This window comes from Schistocerca cancellata, chromosome 8, assembly GCF_023864275.1.
Source record: "Schistocerca cancellata isolate TAMUIC-IGC-003103 chromosome 8, iqSchCanc2.1, whole genome shotgun sequence".
NCBI classification, from domain to species: domain Eukaryota; kingdom Metazoa; phylum Arthropoda; class Insecta; order Orthoptera; family Acrididae; genus Schistocerca; species Schistocerca cancellata.
In genome coordinates, this window is record NC_064633.1 from 341,918,307 (window position 1) to 341,937,122 (window position 18,816).

General features: G+C 39.5%; 1 protein-coding gene across 1 annotated transcript in view; it reads left to right on the plus strand.

Annotated features, from left to right (window-relative positions):
* LOC126094510 (unconventional myosin-IXa-like) overlaps positions 1-18,816 on the plus strand; it is a 303,759-nt gene that overhangs the window by 147,638 nt on the left and 137,305 nt on the right.

The following is an 18,816-nucleotide window of genomic DNA, read 5'->3' on the forward strand; positions in this document are numbered from 1 at the left end:
TGTGAAAACCATGCTTAAAACGAGAGCTTAATGGCAGTAAAACAAACAGTTGAAACAGAACTAAAGATGACCCAGGCTAAAAACAGTCAGACATTTAGTTTAAGAAAGGTGGCTTCCCTTTTATAAACAATTTAGATGGTTCCCTGGTTGGATCCCAAATGTCTTGCTCAAACTCAGCTGCTTGTAAACAGTCACCTAGTTCCATTACACATGCAGAGCTACTACATGATATATATAGTTTATACCAGAATTAACCCGTACTCAGATATTCACCTGAAACAATACAATAATAGGCACAACAACATGTTAACAATATCAATTTAAGTGGATTCACTGCAGCATGTAGCCCGATTACGAATGGCTTGTTTACAGTGGGCTAAAACAACACAATCACTATGGCTAAGTGAAAGCAGAACATTAGCTTACAGTACGCGACCAAAGAACACTCTTTCATGGCACCTGATAACCATATTTACTTGCGGGTCATGCTGTAGCCTGCTGTGTCCACAGTGTTAGAAATCATGGTCACAGTTGCACACTCAAGACTGTGCCGGTTGGCGCATCTTTGCCTATTGATAAGTTTATGGTGGTCTATGGGCTGCATGTGACTGGCACTGAAGCTCGCAGTGATTACTGTAGTAAAGTCTGTGGAGGCTTTGAGTCGGTGCCTTCAGGGTGGAATGACATGATGGAATGTTTCTTTTCATAGAGTGTGGTAGACGAGAGCAGCTTCTGTTCTGTGTTACAGATGGGCTGAGTCAAGGGACTGTTATATGGCAAACCTTCCACGTAATTCTGTATGGAAGGGACTTTCCTGATCTGAACTGATATCATTCATTGCTTATTGTCAGTGTGTTTTGCCACAAGCTCGTGGATGGTATAGTTGTCTTTGCCTTGAGACCCTCTAAGCAAAATTGAACCCTCTCACAAAATGGAACAGATGTTATTGGTGGTTATTAGCCTATCTGGTTAGTGCTTATGCTGTGGTACGTGAATACAATTCACGGTGTGGTGATGTGGCAGTGGGTTATGGTGCATTTTGGGTATCAAATCATTTGCATCCAACTGTGGAGTGCGAACTATGTCATCGGACCTCATATGGATTTTTCTGTATCTTGCTGGGCAGCAGGAGCTGTATCGTGTACTATCTCTGTTTCAGATGAACCTCGGGTATGGTATCTACTGAGTGCACTATCCGAAAATTACCTCGAGCAATTAAACAGAGAACCGACTCGTGGAGATAACATCTTGGACCTACTGATAACAAACAGACCCGAACTTTTCGACGCTGTATGTGCAGAACAGGGAATCAGTGATCATAAGGCCGTTGCAGCATCCCTGAATATGGAAGTTAATAGGAATATAAAAAAAAGGGAGGAAGGTTTATCTGTTTAGCAAGAGTAATAGAAGGCAGATTTCAGACTACCTAACAGATCAAAACGAAAATTTCTGTTCCGACACTGACAATGTTGAGTGTTTATGGAAAAAGTTCAAGGCAATCGTAAAATGCGTTTTAGACAGGTACGTGCCGAGTAAAACTGTGAGGGACGGGAAAAACCCACCGTGGTACAACAACAAAGTTAGGAAACTACTGTGAAAGCAAAGAGAGCTTCACTCCAAATTTAAACGCAGCCAAAACCTCTCAGACAAACAGAAGCTAAACGATGTCAAAGTTAGCGTAAGGAGGGCTATGCGTGAAGCGTTCAGTGAATTCGAAAGTAAAATGCTAGGTACCGACTTGACAGAAAATCCTAGGAAGTTCTGGTCTTACGTTAAATCAGTAAGTGGCTCGAAACATCATGTCCAGACACTCCGGGATGATGATGGCATTGAAACAGAGGATGACAAGCGTAAAGCTGAAATACTAAACACCTTTTTCCAAAGCTGTTTCACAGAGGAAGACCGCACTGCAGTTCCTTCTCTAAATCCTCGCACCAACGAAAAAATGGCTGACATCGAAATAAGTGTCCAAGGAATAGAAAAGCAACTGGAATCACTCAACAGAGGAAAGTCCACTGGACCTGACGGGATACCAATTCGATTCTACACAGAGTACGCGAAAGAACTTGCCCCCCTTCTAACAGCCGTGTACCGCAAGTCTCTAGAGGAACAGAAGGTTCCAAATGATTGGAAAAGAGCACAGGTAGTCCCAGTCTTCAAGAAGGGTCGTCGAGCAGATGCGCAAAACTATAGACCTATATCTCTGACGTTGATCTGTTGTAGAATTTTAGAACATGTCTTTTGCTCGAATATCATGTCGTTTTTGGAAACTCAGAATCTACTATGTAGGAATCAACATGGATTCCGGAAACAGCGATCGTGTGAAACCCAACTCGCTTTATTTGTTCATGAGACCCAGAAAATATTAGATACGGGCTCCCAGGTAGATGCTATTTTTCTTGACTTCCGGAAGGCGTTCGATACAGTTCCGCACTGTCGCCTGATAAACAAAGTAAGAGCCTACGGAATATCAGACCAGCTGTGTGGCTGGATTGAAGAGTTTTTAGCAAACAGAACACAGCATGTTGTTATCAACGGAGAGACGTCTACAGATATTAAAGTAACCTCTGGCGTGCCACAGGGGAGTGTTATGGGACCATTGCTTTTCACAATATATATAAATGACCTAGTAGATAGTGTCGGAAGTTCCATGCGGCTTTTCGCGGATGATGCTGTAGTATACAGAGAAGTTGCAGCTTTAGAAAATTGTAGCGAAATGCAGGAAGATCTGCAGCGGATAGGCACTTGGTGCAGGGAGTGGCAACTGACCCTTAATATAGACAAATGTAATGTAATGCGAATACATAGAAAGAAGGATCCTTTATTGTATGATTATATGATAGCGGAACAAACACTGGTAGCAGTTACTTCTGTAAAATATCTGGGAGTATGCGTGCGGAACGATTTGAAGTGGAATGATCATATAAAATTAATTGTTGGTAAGGCGGGTACCAGGTTGAGATTTATTGGGAGAGTCCTTAGAAAATGTAGTCCATCAACAAAGGAGGTGGCTTACAAAACACTCGTTCGGCCTATACTTGAGTATTGCTCATCAGTGTGGGATCCGTACCAGATCGGGTTGACTGAGGAGATAGAGAAGATCCAAAGAAGAGCGGCGCGTTTCGTCACAGGGTTATTTGGTAACCGTGATAGCGTTACGGAGATGTTTAACAAACTCAAGTGGCAGACTCTGCAAGAGAGGCGCTCTGCATCGCGGTGTAACTTGCTCGCCAGGTTTCGAGAGGGTGCGTTTCTGGATGAAGTATCGAATATATTGCTTCCCCCTACTTATACCTCCCAAGGAGATCACGAATGTAAAATTAGAGAGATTAGAGCGCGCACAGAGGCTTTCAGACAGTCGTTCTTCCCGCGAACCATACGCGACTGGAACAGGAAAGGGAGATAATGACAGTGGCACGTAAAGTGCCCTCCGCCACACACCGTTGGGTGGCTTGCGGAGTATAAATGTAGATGTAGATGTAGATGTAGATATCTACCTTTTATCTGTATGTACAGTAAACAGAACAGCCTGAATAATTAAAAGCCATTAGATGAGTGAAAATGTACTAACCTGATGAAGAAGATGCAACTTCATGAGCCATTTCATCGATGTTTGCAAGTTACATAAATGTTTGTTTTGTATGTTGATGATACTATTTATTATGCTTTTAAATTTAGTACTGAATGACTTTGATTGTAGTTTTGGATTTTAGTAATGCTATTGTTGGTTTCATATTATTGTAATGCTGTTGTTGGCATAAAGTGAAAATTTTCAAGTAAGACTGCAGGGGCAGCTCTTATAAAATAATAATATAGAGAGGTGCGGATATAGAATGTCTGGGGGCACATGAAAGGTTCACACTAAAATCTGTATTTGCATGATTATGAGCTGCACTAGTTTTGGAGCCATGTTTGCCCTGTTAGTGTTACGGGGTTGTTGTCACTGTGAAATGTGGGATAACTTATATGTCTGTGTTACAGGACCCATGTGGTGTTGCTTTCAAATGTAAGTAGACTTGAAGCAACATGAACTTTGTCTTTTTGCGATGGTTTATTGCTTATAAACTGTTGCTGCCCCGGAACTGAATGGTGTTACCTTTTTTATGAAGATTTTGTTATGATGAGTTTGGTAACATATTAATTAAATTTAAGATCAGTGTTTCTACAATCGTCACTCTGTACTCAATTTCAGAGTTTAATTTGAATATTTGATGTCCTATGGCACAAATGGTAGCAAAGTGTGGTTATGATCCATGGACCTAAGGGTTGTGGGCCCAACACGCTTCCACAGTGCAACTCTGCTTTACCTTATCTACATAACTGGTGATCTTTCTGTTATTCCCTGCTCATGACTATATGTAGTTAAATCCTGCAAAATTCTTCATGGTAGTGTTCCCTTGCATAAGGTTATTCTTAATTCTGTCAAGGTATGCCCCCTTGTACTGCTTCCTGATTATATTGCTTGCAAATGTCTCATGCTCTACCTACTAACAGCCACAACTTTTGTTGTGGTGATAACCAAATTGCTTCAATTTGATCCTCAGTCTGTACTAACAAAACCAGCAGATGGCTTATGTCTGCTACTGTGTCACATGATATTACCTCTTAACCTGTTCAGAGCTGCACTAAAGGGTTAGGTAATTTATCGTACATACTTATTTGGGGTTCCACTGCATATTCTTATATTTGCTGCCTACCTATTTCCATGGTGGCACTTGCTCCATCCGCTAATGCCGACATATTAGTCCATTCCCGCAATTAAGCAATGTGCTTTTGAAATGCCTCTCTCTGTTCAGAAGGTAATGTCAACAAATCCTCTATTCTCTGTGAATAATGCACTACTTTATCTTGCAGATTACTAACTTGTGAGGATGTTAGTCTGGAATCAGTGAACAACTCCCTTGCCTGATTAACTTCTGTGAGCGCAACATTAACAGCAGTGGCATCCAAACTCACCTGTTCTGCGCACTTCGGGATTACAGCAATTGGTAGTCCATATTTTGGCACAATTTTCGCTGTTACTCACTGACATTTCCTTGTGTCTCGACACATTATCTCCGTAGCTCGTGTATTAGCTCCTCTTTTCCCAGACAAGTGATGTTATTCTGTAACACCATAAAATTAAAGTTAGCAAGTAAGTAATAAAGTACAGTTAATCAGGAAACTAAGAGTATTGTCACTGTGCACTGTTTTGGCAGATGTTGTGGCCTGCTATCATTTGTGTTGTGGAACTTCAACTACTCAAATTAAACTCAGAAAAATGAGTACAGAGTGACATTTATTGAAACACTAATGTTACATTTAACTTGTGTGTTACCAAACTCATCTTCATAGAAAAGGTAACACCATTTAGTTCCAGGACAGGAGCAGTTTATGAGCAGTAAACCATCACAGAAAGACAACGTTCATGGTGCTTCAACTCTACTTACATTTGAAAGCAACACCACATGGGTTACCTAACTCAGAAATATGAGTTATCCCACATTTCATAGTGACAGAAACCCTGTAATACTGAGAGGACATATATGGCTCCAAAATGGGCGCAGCTCAGAATTTCTCAAACAAAGATTTTAGTGTGAACCTTTCATGTACTCCTGTCATTCTATACTCACACATCTCTATATTATAATTTTCTATAGAGCTCTCCCCCCCCCCCCCCCCCCCCCCCCCTCCCAATAGGTTTAGGGGACAATTTTCACTAACGCCAAAATAGCATAACTAAAATCCAAAACTACAATCTAAGTCATTCATTACTAAATTTTAAAGGACATTAATATACAACATAAGGGTCATTGAGGTACAAAACAAACATTTATGTAACTTGAGAACTTTGGCGAAATGGCTCATGAAGTTGCATCTTCTGACACCAGCATGGCATATTTCCACTCATCTAACAGCCATTACTCGTTAGGGTGTTTCTGTTTACTCTCCATACAGATAAAAGGTAGTTACCATACCTAAGGTTCATCTGAAACAGAGACACCGTACGATACAGCTCCTGCTGCCCAGCAAGATACGGAAATACGTACAAGGGGTCCAATGACATGGTTAGCACTCCACAGGTAGGTGAAAATGATTTAATACCAAAAATGCACTATATCAGAGTCCCACATCACCGTATTGTGAATTTTATACTCATATCACAGCATGAGCACTAACCCTATAGACAAATAAACACGAATAATGTATGTTCCATTTTGTGAGATCTGTATTGCTTGGAGGGTCCCAAGACAAAGACCAACTATATCGTCCATAAGTTTTTGGCAAAACATAGTGACAACAAGCAATAAATGATATCAGTTCAGAGCAGAAGATTCCTTTCCATACGAAATTACTCAGAAGACCTGTCACATAACAGTCTTCTGATTCTGTCCATCCATACTACAGAACAGGAAGCTGCTCCCATGTACCATGTTCCCTGTAAAGAAACATACCATCATGTCCATGCTATACATGCCCTGTTTGTCTCTGAAGGCAGTTCAGTCTCCACAGACTTTACCACAGTAATCAATGAAGTTTCAACATCAGTTGCAGAGCACCGACTGCTATAGCCCCACGTGTTACACAGATGTTCAGTTGCATATTGCCCCATATACAACCCACACTTCCTTGTTGTCGCCCCACAGTCCCCCATGTAAACACCATTCTTAATGCACAGCCATCCTCCCAGCTGTGCACAACACACAGCCCATCAACCGCAGCAAACCTATCGATAGGCAAAGAGGTGCCAACTGGCACAACTCCAGCAAGTCACATTTCTGAATATCAAGTGTGTGCTATGCCTGATGGCTCACTAGACCGCCTCTCCTGTTGCCCGTAACTTTTGGCTTGCCATGAACTTCATTCTCCTCACCACCCGGACCACGATATCACTCAGTCTTCAGAAGGACCACATCCCATCTCTGACCAGCGACACACAGGCCCGGAATATAAGGTAAAAATAGTACCACCCTTGGTGTGATTGGGAGGTACAATAAACCATAACAGCCATAAGAGTTCAGATGAGTCAGAATGGCTGATCTCCACGAAATGGGTTTGTTACTCCATGACATTGTGGCTCGTATTGAGCGTGCTGCTACGACAGTGATGATTATGTGGAACCAGTGGATAGGAGACATATAGTACACAATGATGACGGGTACTGGACCACATGACATGAGAACTGTGCAGGATGACCAATATCTTGTCCACATGGCCATAACTGACAGAATAGCTTCGTCCACAATGTTGGCTTGGTATTTGACCATTGAACAGATGTTGTTTCCGCGTTAAGCTTTAACGCGATCTACTGAGGGCCCATCTGGTAGCACACATGTTGTTACATAGGCTTGCATTGACCCGAAACTGATGAAGCTTCAGACTGCCATAGGTATGTGGTGTACATTGTCTCTGGTGCGTTGAGTGGCAAAATCTTGTGTTTTTGGATGAGCCCCAATTCATATTGCCCTACAGTAATGGCTGTGTACTTATTATGTGCTACTGTGGTGATTGCAATCTGGCAGACTGCATATTTAGAGCAAGGTGAAGAGCAACCGCTACATTGGGGATGTTTTAGAACACGAGACATTGCTCCTATTGCAGGAAGCTCCACATGCCATGTTTCAGCAGGACAATACCCATCTGCATGTGGCAAGGAGTGTGCAAGCCTTCTTCAAAGGATGACGTGTACCACAGCTTCCCTTGCTTGCATGTTTGCCTGACATGCTCATCGAATATGTTTGGGGTGTGGTCAGTCTGCAACTATTTTGTTCTGGTCCTCGTGCGAGCATGGTCGATGCTTAGTGGATGTGTCTGCAGACCATGTGGCATTATGTTCTCTAGCAGATTATCCAAGCCCTGTTTGATTCAATGTTACAATTGCCAGAGGCTGCAATTGGAGCATTTTTTTGCTTTCATTCAGAGTGCATGGGCAATTCTGTAGTTCTAATAATTTTAGTAACGACCTGATTTTCCTTTGTTTAGTCATTTTTGTATTTTGATTTCCCTAATGTATGGAATAAATTTCATTGTTACTACATTTCCTCCCAGCTGGTGAAATTCTGACAAATGGTAGTGTAGCTTACTGAAGTGAAGTGACTTGGGTGCCTTGACAGTACATATAGCTGTACTGTAGATTCAACCACAATGGAAGGGTATCTTGGAGAGGCTTGGATGCTGAAGAGGGGCAGCAGCCTTTTCAGTAACTGCCTGTTTGGTGGACTTATCAGGTCATATGACATTAGCCAGTGTGACCTTGCTGTGGCAGTACTGCAAATGCATGAAAGTAAGGGGAAACTGCAGCCATTATTTTATTTTTTTCTGAGGGCATATAGTTCTACTCTATGGCTTAATGATGATGACATCCTCTTGTGTAAAATATTCTGTAGCTATAATAGCCCCATTTATATCCCCGGGCAGGGACTACTCGGGAGGATGTCATCAGAAGAAACAAAACTTGCATTCTGTTAGTTGTGTGGAATGTTAAATTTTGTAATTGAATAGGTAGATTAGAGGATTTAAAAAGGGAAAATGGCTTGGTTGTAGTTAGATATTGTGGAGATCAGTGAAATAGAAAGGCAGGTAGAAGAGGACATACAGTCAGGTCAGTACAATAATATCAACAAAAAATGACCTAGATGTAACACAGGAGTAGGTGTAAAAATGCATAAGACAATAGAAATGCAGGTAGGAAATGCAGGTAGGCTACTATGAACAGCGTAGTGAATGCATTATCATAGCAAAGATAAACGTGAAGGTATCAACTATCACAGTAGTGCAACATTATATGCCAACTAACTCCACAGATGGTGATGAGATTGAAAAGAACATATGATTGGATAAAGGTAATTATTCTTCACTGGAATTTGGGTGTGTGTGTGATTAGATTTAAGACTTGTAAAGAAGGTTGACTACATGAAAGAGACCTGGGATGCTGGCAGTTTCAGATGAATTAATAATGGTTACACAGAGATTTTGAAACTAAGTTTTATAATTTTTAAAGACATTTCCAGGGGCAGACGTGTCTATATGAGGTGGAATCAAAAATTTTCGGAACTGGTGCTGCCCTCTGGAAATTAGGAGTAGTAGATCTTTGCACCGCTAGGTGGCGAGAGCAGAGGACGTATTGCATGCCCAGTGATTTCCGTAATACTCTGTGTTTGGTGTGTGTCGATTTTACGATGCATTCGTGAACATAACAGTGCGTGTGTATCAAATTCTGTGCAAATCTCGGGAAAAATTCTATGGAGACCCTTGCAGCGATTCAACTAGATTTACAGTTATGACCCAGAGACAAAGCAACAATCGTCCCAGTGGAAGAGCCTGGGCCCTCCAAGACCCAAAAAAGCTAGACAGGTGAAGAGCAAAGTGAAGAGCACGATCATCGTTTTCTTTGATACCAAGGGAATTGTGAACAGAGAATTTGTCCCACCCAACCAAACAGTGAATTTCGCCTACTACTGTAACGTTTTGTTACGGCTCCGTGAAAACATGCGGCGACAACGGCCCGAACTTTGGCATCAAGGGAACTGACTGCTGCATCACAACAATGCGCCTTGTCATACATCCTTGCTATCCAGGACCTTTTTGGCAAAAAACAACATGGCGGTTGTACCCCAACCACCGTACTCGCCAGATTTACCACCTTGCGACTTCGTACTATTCCCAAAACTGAAACTCAAGTCGAAAGGCTGTCGGTTTGACACTCTAGAGAGGGTTCAAGAAGCATTGCTGGCAGTGAGAAACACCCTCAAAGAACATGACTTCCAGAAAATGTCTGACCAGTGGCAGAAGTGCTGGGACCGGTGTGTATGTGCAGATGGGAACTACTTCGAGGGTAATGGTGACCATTAGTCCAAAGGTAAGGTTTTCAACAGATCGCAGCACTAGTCCTGAAAATTGTGGATAGCACCTCTTAATGTACTGACTATAATTTACTGGTTATGAATTTCAGATTACAACTGAAGAAATTCCAGAAGAGTAGGAAATTCAGGAAATAGAAACTATATGGATTGAAGGCACTACAGGTTGTTGAGAGTTTCAGAGAGAGCGTTAGGCAACAGTTGACTGAAACAGGGTAAAGGAATACAGTATAAGATCGATGGGTGTCACTGAGAGATGAAATAGTGAAGGCAGCAGGGGATCAAATAGGTAAAAAGACAAGGCCCAGAAGAAATTGTTGGATATCATAGGTGATAATGAATTTGATTAGTGGACTGAGAAAATAAAAATGCAGCAAATGAAGTGGACAAAAGGAAATACAGAAGTCCAAAAAATTAGATTGACAGTAAGTGCAAAATGACTTAGCAGGAATGGCTAGGGAACAATACAAGGTTATAGAAGCATGCATTACTGGGGGCAAGATAGATGATGATTAGGAAAATCAGAGATCTTAGGAGAAAAGTGAATCAGATGTATCAAGAGCTCAAATGACTAGCCAGTACTGACAAAAGAAGGTAAAGCTGAAACTCAAAGGAATATGTAGTTTGTCTGTATAGGAAAACAAACTAAGAACAGTAGTATAGAAAAAGAGGAGGAAACAGGTGAACGTGAGATGGGAGGAAATATGATACTAAGAGAAAAACTTGGCAGAACACTGAAAGAACTAAGTGGAAACAAAGCCCTTTAAATAGACAGTATTCCTTTAGAATTACTGAGATCCTTGAGAAAGCTAGCTATGACAGAATCGCTCCACCTGGTGTACAAGAATATGAGAGTGAAGAAATACTCTCAGATTTCAGAAAGAATGTAATAATTTCTGTTCCAAAGAAGATAGGTGCTGACAGATATGAACACTACCAAACCATCAGTTTAATAAGTCATAGTGCAAAACATTGACATTAATTAATTGTAGAATAATGGAAAAACTGATTGAAGCCAACCTTGGGAAAAATCAGTTTGGATTCCAGACAAACGTAGGAATACACGAGGCAATACTCATCCTATGACTATCTTACAAGCTAGGTTGAAGAAAGGCAAATATATGCTTGCAGCATTTGTAGATTTAGAGCAGGCATGGGCAACCTTTGGTGACCTGTGGGCCCAGTTCACAAAGTTACTGAAGCTCACAGGCCACCTTGTTACATGGCGTGATAGCATCACTCTTGCTGCATGAAGTCAGAACTGTAGAGTTTGTAACATTAATTTTTATAGCATAAGGCACCAATATCAGTGGCACCGCTTTCACAAAGTGCCACTCTAACAGCTTTTGCCTCACAACCACCGAAACTAAGTAGACATTTGGAAAGGCAATTAAAGCTCAGGGAGAAGAAATAAAAACTTTGAGGTTTGCCAAAAACGTATTTCTGTCGGAGACAGCAAAGGACCTGAGAAAGCTGTTGAATAGAATGGATAGTGTCTTGAAAGGAGATTATAAGAGTAATTTCAACAAAAGTAAAACGGGTAATGAAATGTGGTCAAATCAGGCAATACTAAGGGAACTAGGTTAGGAAATGAGACACTAAAAGTAGTAGATGAGTTTTCCTGTTTGGGCAGCAAAATAACTGATAATGGTCGAAGTAGAGAGGATAAAAATGCAGGCTGGCAATAGTTAGATGAACATTTATGAAAGAAAGGAATATGTAAACATTGAATGTAAATTCGTTAGAAAGTCTGTTTTGAAGGTGGGCGATAAACAGTTCAGATAAGAAGAGAAAGAAACTTCTGAAATTTGATTTCGTAGAAGAATGCTGAAGATCAAATGAGTAGATTGAATAACAAGTGATGAGGTACTTAATAGGATTGAGGAGAATCAAAATTTATGGGACAACATGACTAAAAGAAGGTTTTGGTTTGGTGTTAAGGAATAGTCAATTTGGTAATAAAAGGGAGTGCGTTGATAAAATTATACAAGGAGACCAATGCTTGAATGAGGTAAGCATGTTCAAATGGATGTAGGTTGCAGTATTTATGCAGAGATGTAGCTCAGAAGCTAGTAAAGTCTGTGTGCTTGTAGTGGGTGTTGGTGTACTGTGAATCAGTCTGCTACAGGTAGCCTTTCCCCATTTTTGTGCCTGTAGGTTTTTAAGTGTAAGAGGGGTACGAATACTGAATGCCTGTCAACTTGTTTCATGGATGCCACTAACAAACATTTGTATTCTAGTTGGGAACTGCACTGGAGCCTCTATGTGACACTCTTTTTCAATACCTTCTGTGGTCAAATGTGCCTACCCAATTACACAAAAAATTACTTTAGGCATTTATCGCATGTCTCAAGGCATCGAGCACAGTATACAGTTAATGATTTGATCTGGATGTCTACTGACAACTCTTCACAATGCTAAGAATACGCCTAGCCTAATCAGCTTCACTTTCTGCTAGTTTTGTATGCTGTGTGCCTCACTTTCCGTTGTTTTTAGGCTGCTGTGCCTTATGTGCTTCATTTTCAAAAGAATTGTAACGTCTGAGGTACACTGCAAGTTTGTAGGCTGATCTCCCGCATTGCAGTTTGTCTTGTCTGTTCCTCAAAATCTGGACTATACTGTGGCTGATTGTCTTTACAACTTCAAATTGTTCATATTCTACCAAAAAAATTTTTTCATGTTACTGTTGACAATATTATCAGAAGTATAAATGTTACTTCATCAATGTACTGCGATTGTAAGGTTAGACAGAACAACTCAAATAGGTTCCTGACATTATGCAATAATCAGTTTTCGAATGTTCATAAGTTACATGAAGCACTGACGTACTCAACTATTCCCCAACCCTCCCCCAACTAACCAATCCTACTTCCTTCCTTGAAGAAGAAACATATTAGTTCTGAAAGCTGGGATTAGTGTTTTCTGCTTTTAAGTGTTCCTTTCAGCAATGCGGGGAATTGAATCCCATGCAGGTAAGCACTGGCCCACCACTCTTGTCTCCTTGTAATTTTAGCAGTTTCCTAAACTGAATTTTCCATTTTATACATTATATTCTTTGCATGGCACAAAGACACTAATACAGTGAATATCTCTCTCTCTCTCTCTCTCTCTCTCTCTCTCTCTCTCTCTCTCTCTCTCTCTCTGTGTGTGTGTGTGTGTGTGTGTGTGTGTGTGTGTGTGTGTGTGTGTGTGTGTGTGTGTTTGCTGCCTAGCCCTCTCTACCCTCTCCTCCCATACCTCTGACACGTTCCCTTACTTGATCTGCACCTGTACCTCCTCCGCTGTCCTTTTCCCTCTACATGCCTTTTCCTTCACTGTAGCTGTAATTGCATAACTTTAGGTATTGGTTTGCAGGGAGACCACTGACACATCCGTAATATACAATTTAGTAATAACAGTCAGCAGTATAAGGAAACTTGTGTATATTATCAAGAGAAATTTCACATCTTTTCACAACTGAAGTTACACTCTGTTATCCTCTATCAGGCGTTGAACACAACACAGGGCAACAGTTTCCTGTGTCCTGTATCTTTCAGTTTTTTTTTTTAAATTACAGTAGTGTCTAGCTATAGTAAATGAAATCTACTGGGTCTATAAGCTGTTACATTTTACAACAAAATGACGAGCATTCAGGAGATCAGTATTTGCAGTTGCTATAATCCTGAAGGTGGTAACGTGAATAGTTCCTAAAAAATAAAAAATTATAGATGTAACAATCTGACTTGTAAATTCAAAAGGTTTTGTAAGTAAATGAAGCTTAAAGAAACTTTGTGTATGCAACATAGACTGTAGTTAAAAAAACTTAGCAATATAACAGAGGCCAGGAAGTGTGTGAATTTTATAACTGAGTCTGCCCTGTCCAAGTATTACAACAAGATTTATACATACTTATGAGCTGTGGCAATTAAATAACAAGACTGCCCACCTCATATTGCACAACCGCTTTGGGGGGGGGGGGGGGGGGAGGGGGGCAAAGAGGTGGTGAGGTTGAGGTTGGTATTTAAATGCAGCTGACCTTGAACCTTCAAGAGCAGCCACTATTCATTTCACATTTTGGTCTGGTTTTGACCCTTGGTTGTAGAAGATATTGTTCTATAGTAGTACTGCAAGCTTGGTGAACTTAAAAGTTAAGCAGTGCATTAACCTCAAACCCTTCATGAAATTAAAGAAATTGCCAGCAGGATGTTTTCATTTTTTAAACAAGTTGTTTTATGATAATTCTGTCACTTGCGTGAGTTTTTGAATGGCAAAAAGGTATTCAGAAGCAAGTAAAACTGTTATCATGACGAATGGGTGCCCGAGGGTCAAACTGTTAATCAGAAATACTACAGAGATGCCCTAATCAAGCTAAGGGAAAGAATTAGGAAGAAATGATCAGATTAGTGGAAAAACAATGCGTAGATTGTGCATCAGGACAACACTAGTCCACAGTGTCGTATCTGTGAAACAGTTTTTAGTGGACAAGCACATTCCTATGCTTGAACATCCTCCATATTCATCAAATCTATCTCCCTATGATTTTTATCTGTTCCCGAAAACGAAAAGTGCATTAAAAGTCTGTTGGAGAGGTAAAAGCAGAAACAGCAGAATTGTTGAAGGTGACAGTGGATGACCTACAGCATTGCTTTGAACAATGGAAGAAACACCTGCAGTAGTGTATATAGATAGAGGAGGGGAGTATGTTGAAGGGATAAGAGTTAGTTGTAACTTCGTTTGCAGTGTACCACAATTCTGTCACCAGTCTCATTATTGACTTGGCACACCTTGTATACTTGCATATACATAGTGCCTATTACTTCTCTTGGCCTTGTGCTTTGCATTGTGCTCTTGATTTGTGTTGAATTTTATATGTTAACCTACATGTGTTTTACCTGAAGATGTATATATCTTTCATGTTGTGTAGTACACATCTTTATAGTGCTTTTACCTATATCTCAGCCAGTTTTTTTAGTTATTTCATTCTCAGGAATTTTCCTTTGCCGCATGTATCTTTTTTACCAGTCTTAACACAACTTAGTATAAAATGTATTGCACTTGCGACTTTCACTTAATGGCGACAGTCATGAGCAGATTTGTGTAGACCTGCATTTCAGAATTGTGTATCTTTTAAGGAACTAAATCAGTTGGGAGATTGCTGAAATACTTGTATTGTGAAGTTAGGAGTAACTGGTAAAACAAATTAACGAGCAACTGTCCAATGTGGAGAGAGTAATGTGAAACTTAGAAGTAACAGGAACGATATAGGTGAGAATCAGATTCTCCAAAGAAAAATAAAGATGATATGCAATATTTTTTTTAGCTAAATTAATTGTGAGTTAGTTAATTAGGGTCCATGTGTGGCTTGGAACACTGTGGCTGCAGCAGATGTGCTTCTTAACGTGCCAAACTGAGCACAGTTTCATTATTGTCTAATGCCCCTACCTGTGCTAAATAGCCCATGTTTGGGATTTGACCTGAGCCAAGGTTACATGAGCAACTGGCCTCACATTGTGCTGAGCATTTGTGGAGTGGTTTCTCTGATGTCTCCTACTGTCACTCTTTGATTTGTCATTGTTAAGATAGCATTATTGTAGATGTAAAAATTATTTTCTGACTTTGTACCTTCTCTGTGAATGTGCCTTTGTTCAACATGGTTGCTATTGAATTTGGAGTGATTAATTTAAGTGCTGGCTGATCCCTACCTGCTGCCACCCTGTTCCCCCTGGAAGGAAATATGTGCACCCTGACTGTTCGCATGTAGTGATACTCACGTGAAAGAGTCTAAACGCTTTATAATTGTATGTAATCATGTAACTATTGGGGGAGTGGGTTACAAGCCTGTTATTTATTTATTTATTTAGTTAGATACGGGAAACCACCAAAAAAAATCACATACAGACAGGCTGGTACAATGGCCCACATTGTTAATCCCCGGGCGGATTTCATACGGGGCCATTGCAACTGCCCAAATTTCGGACGTGGTATGCTAATATATGCGGCTGTATGGGTGGATTATGGTTGTTACAATTCAGCAGAGATGTAAATATTGTTTTCCCTTAAGCAGTTCGTGATCCAATTTTGGTGACCCATTTGAAAGTTATTGTCATTTTTGGATACTTCAGATTCAGAAGAACTATCAATTACATCTCTTGTTGAAACATAAGACTTTAGTTTTACACCTGCTGATGTAGACAGCTTAGGGTTGTTGATTTCAGAATCTGTGAAGGGGTTCTTTTTCACATGGACATTGAATAAATCATCCTCTCTGTCGCTCTTTGTGTGATTATCTCTATGGTCTTCTTCCTCAGTTTAATGATAACAGTTTGTCATTTTCTTTGTAGAATAGGTAATGAGCAAAGCACTGTGATGCCACTACTAATGAACAGCAAGAAATAAAACAAAATTGAATGCAGTTTTTATATATACAATAATGCCATCTTAACAATGAGAAAAGCACTGTGATGCCACTACTAATGAACAGTAAGACGTAAAGCAAAATTGAATGCAGTAAAATGAAACCACAACAGACAAAGTAAGCGAAAGCAACTTCAGGACCAAAACTGTGAAAAGCTACCGAGAGATATGGGGTGCATATTCTGCTGTATGCTTACTTGTCAACAGCAGTCAAGTACCTGAGTGACGGTGCTACTGTATTTTTTGTGAGAGCATAGGAGTCGGCAAGGAAGCTCAAGTTAACTTGTCAGTACCCCTGAAAGAAACTCAGAGGCCACACTTAGTCATTAACAGAGTCTGGGGAGCTGCAGCAGAATGTGATGATTTAATGCAACAGCTGTCAAAGGTGAATTGATAGTTTAGGAATAACTATTATCATTGTTTCTATCTCATTACTAAATATGAGGGGTATTTGTTCCTATTGCAGTGAAATTAGAAAAAGGTATTAGTACTATTTACAGATATTCGAACAATATAAAAATTTTTTAGTTGTAGACATACTTGGTGTTATGAGTAGAAATAATCTCTCTCTAGCAGCTTAAAAAGGTACATGATCTGCTTTGTTTCAGATATACATGACAAGTGAAACTGGTTTAATTTTGGTTTAATTATCATGTTGATTTATTTATTTTCTTTCTAAAAATTTTCCGCCCTCTGTATTGATATTACTGTGAAAGTTGCTGGAGACAGTGTGGATGTTCGTGTAAGCCATGTTTAGGTTTCAGCATATGAAGAAGTTAAGAGTTTTTTTTTCTTCTAAACCTTACACTTAATTCATAAGCAGTAATTTTCAGTTTTTCAAATAAATTGAAACTTACTGTCTTATTATTTTGCTGTTGTTGCATCTGTCAGTTCTAGTAATCTGTGTAAATCAGTAACTTTTCACACAACACCTTATGAAACACTCATGAATTCATGCCTATTACAATGCAATTAGTAGTAATCAGTTGCCTTGCAGATTGTTCGTTGTTGTTGTTGTTGCTGCTGCTGCTGCTGTTATACCATCACCCATTTATGTTAGGTCTTATTGTTTGCTTACAAGTGCTAAAAATCAGTAGATGTATATCATGTGGTTTTCTTTACCAGTGAACAATATATTTAACCACCTTTGACTTGTTTTCATAAGTCGATACAACTTAAATTCCATATTTTGTTGCCACAATTCACACATTTTGAAGCTTAATTTAAAAAAAAAAAAATCAAGATTGTTTAAATATGCCTGCTTCACAAAGAAACACCTTTCATGTGGGGTAAGCATTGTATACTCGCTTTTAATTTTAAAGTCTTCATTTCAGTTTTATAGCTTTTTTTATGTATGTTTTTCTTTTTTAATGACACAGTCCCTTCAAGTAAAAGGAACTGCAGCCCAAACATTAATCATAAAATAAAGGGTAGTATTTGCTTGTGACAAGCAAATAATGTTGCGCAATGGACTATTAATTGTTGGACTAGCAGATCTCTTATGCTTGATGATTAATTATCTTCCAGGGCTATCAGTGAACTATTAATTTGTGGATTGCGTAAGTTTACAGTTGTTCACATCATTTGGAACTTTTGTTTGATGTAGCCTTTTTTGCAATAATATGGTATGTACATAGGTGTGCTCGAGAAGGGGCATTGGCATAAATATTATTATTTTTGTAAACATAATTGGAGAAGCATTGATCTACAGACAATCTTAAATAAAAATTAATACTCTTCATAAATCATGTGTAACTATTTCTTGGCTGTGAACACAAACATAATTGCCTACAACTACAATGTGTGCTGCTGCAGTCTGTGTTATGTTATTTCTGTACTTACCTGTTTCAAGCCTGCAATACTGCTAGAAAGGGCAGGAGAAGGATCTGAGATGTGACTGTATAAGAATAGTGTGTTGCCCTGAGTGGGTAGGCTTATGAGTATTGCAGTAACATTTGAGGATTCATTGAATGAGGAGGAGGTGCTGATAGAATACAGACATATTACAATTTCACAATAACACTATTATTAGAATAAGGAAGGAAAATATTCCAGGGAAGATTTGAGACGTGAAGAAGAGCATCTCTAATGTCGTTGACAGTTTTCAGGATGATGAAGTTCAACAACATATTTATATATCTGACATGAGGAAAAAGTACACTCAGCCGTGACGAACTGCTGTCTTCTTTTAAAAGAAGTGACCACTTCAGATATAATAAATTGTTGCTGAGGGATTAGCATACAGTTTAAAGTACGCATAAGTTTCAAGATAGTGTTTAAGGTAACAAAATGTGGGTAAATTTGATCTATACTTTGAGTCAAGGCAGACGGATGATACCATCATGCTGTCAAGCCAGTACACATAAGAAAATACAGTAAAATGGTTTTTCCCCTTGCAAATGTCTTTGTGGGACTTGAGGAATATCGTAATTTTTTTAAATAGTAGAAAAAAAAATTTTAATACCGTAATGACATGATCGGAGATATTGTGGATCAGAATGAACCTCTGTGGCCTCTTTGTGTTGTAAATGATATGGTATAGAATTTTGAGACTGCTATCATATCATTATCATACTATATTAAT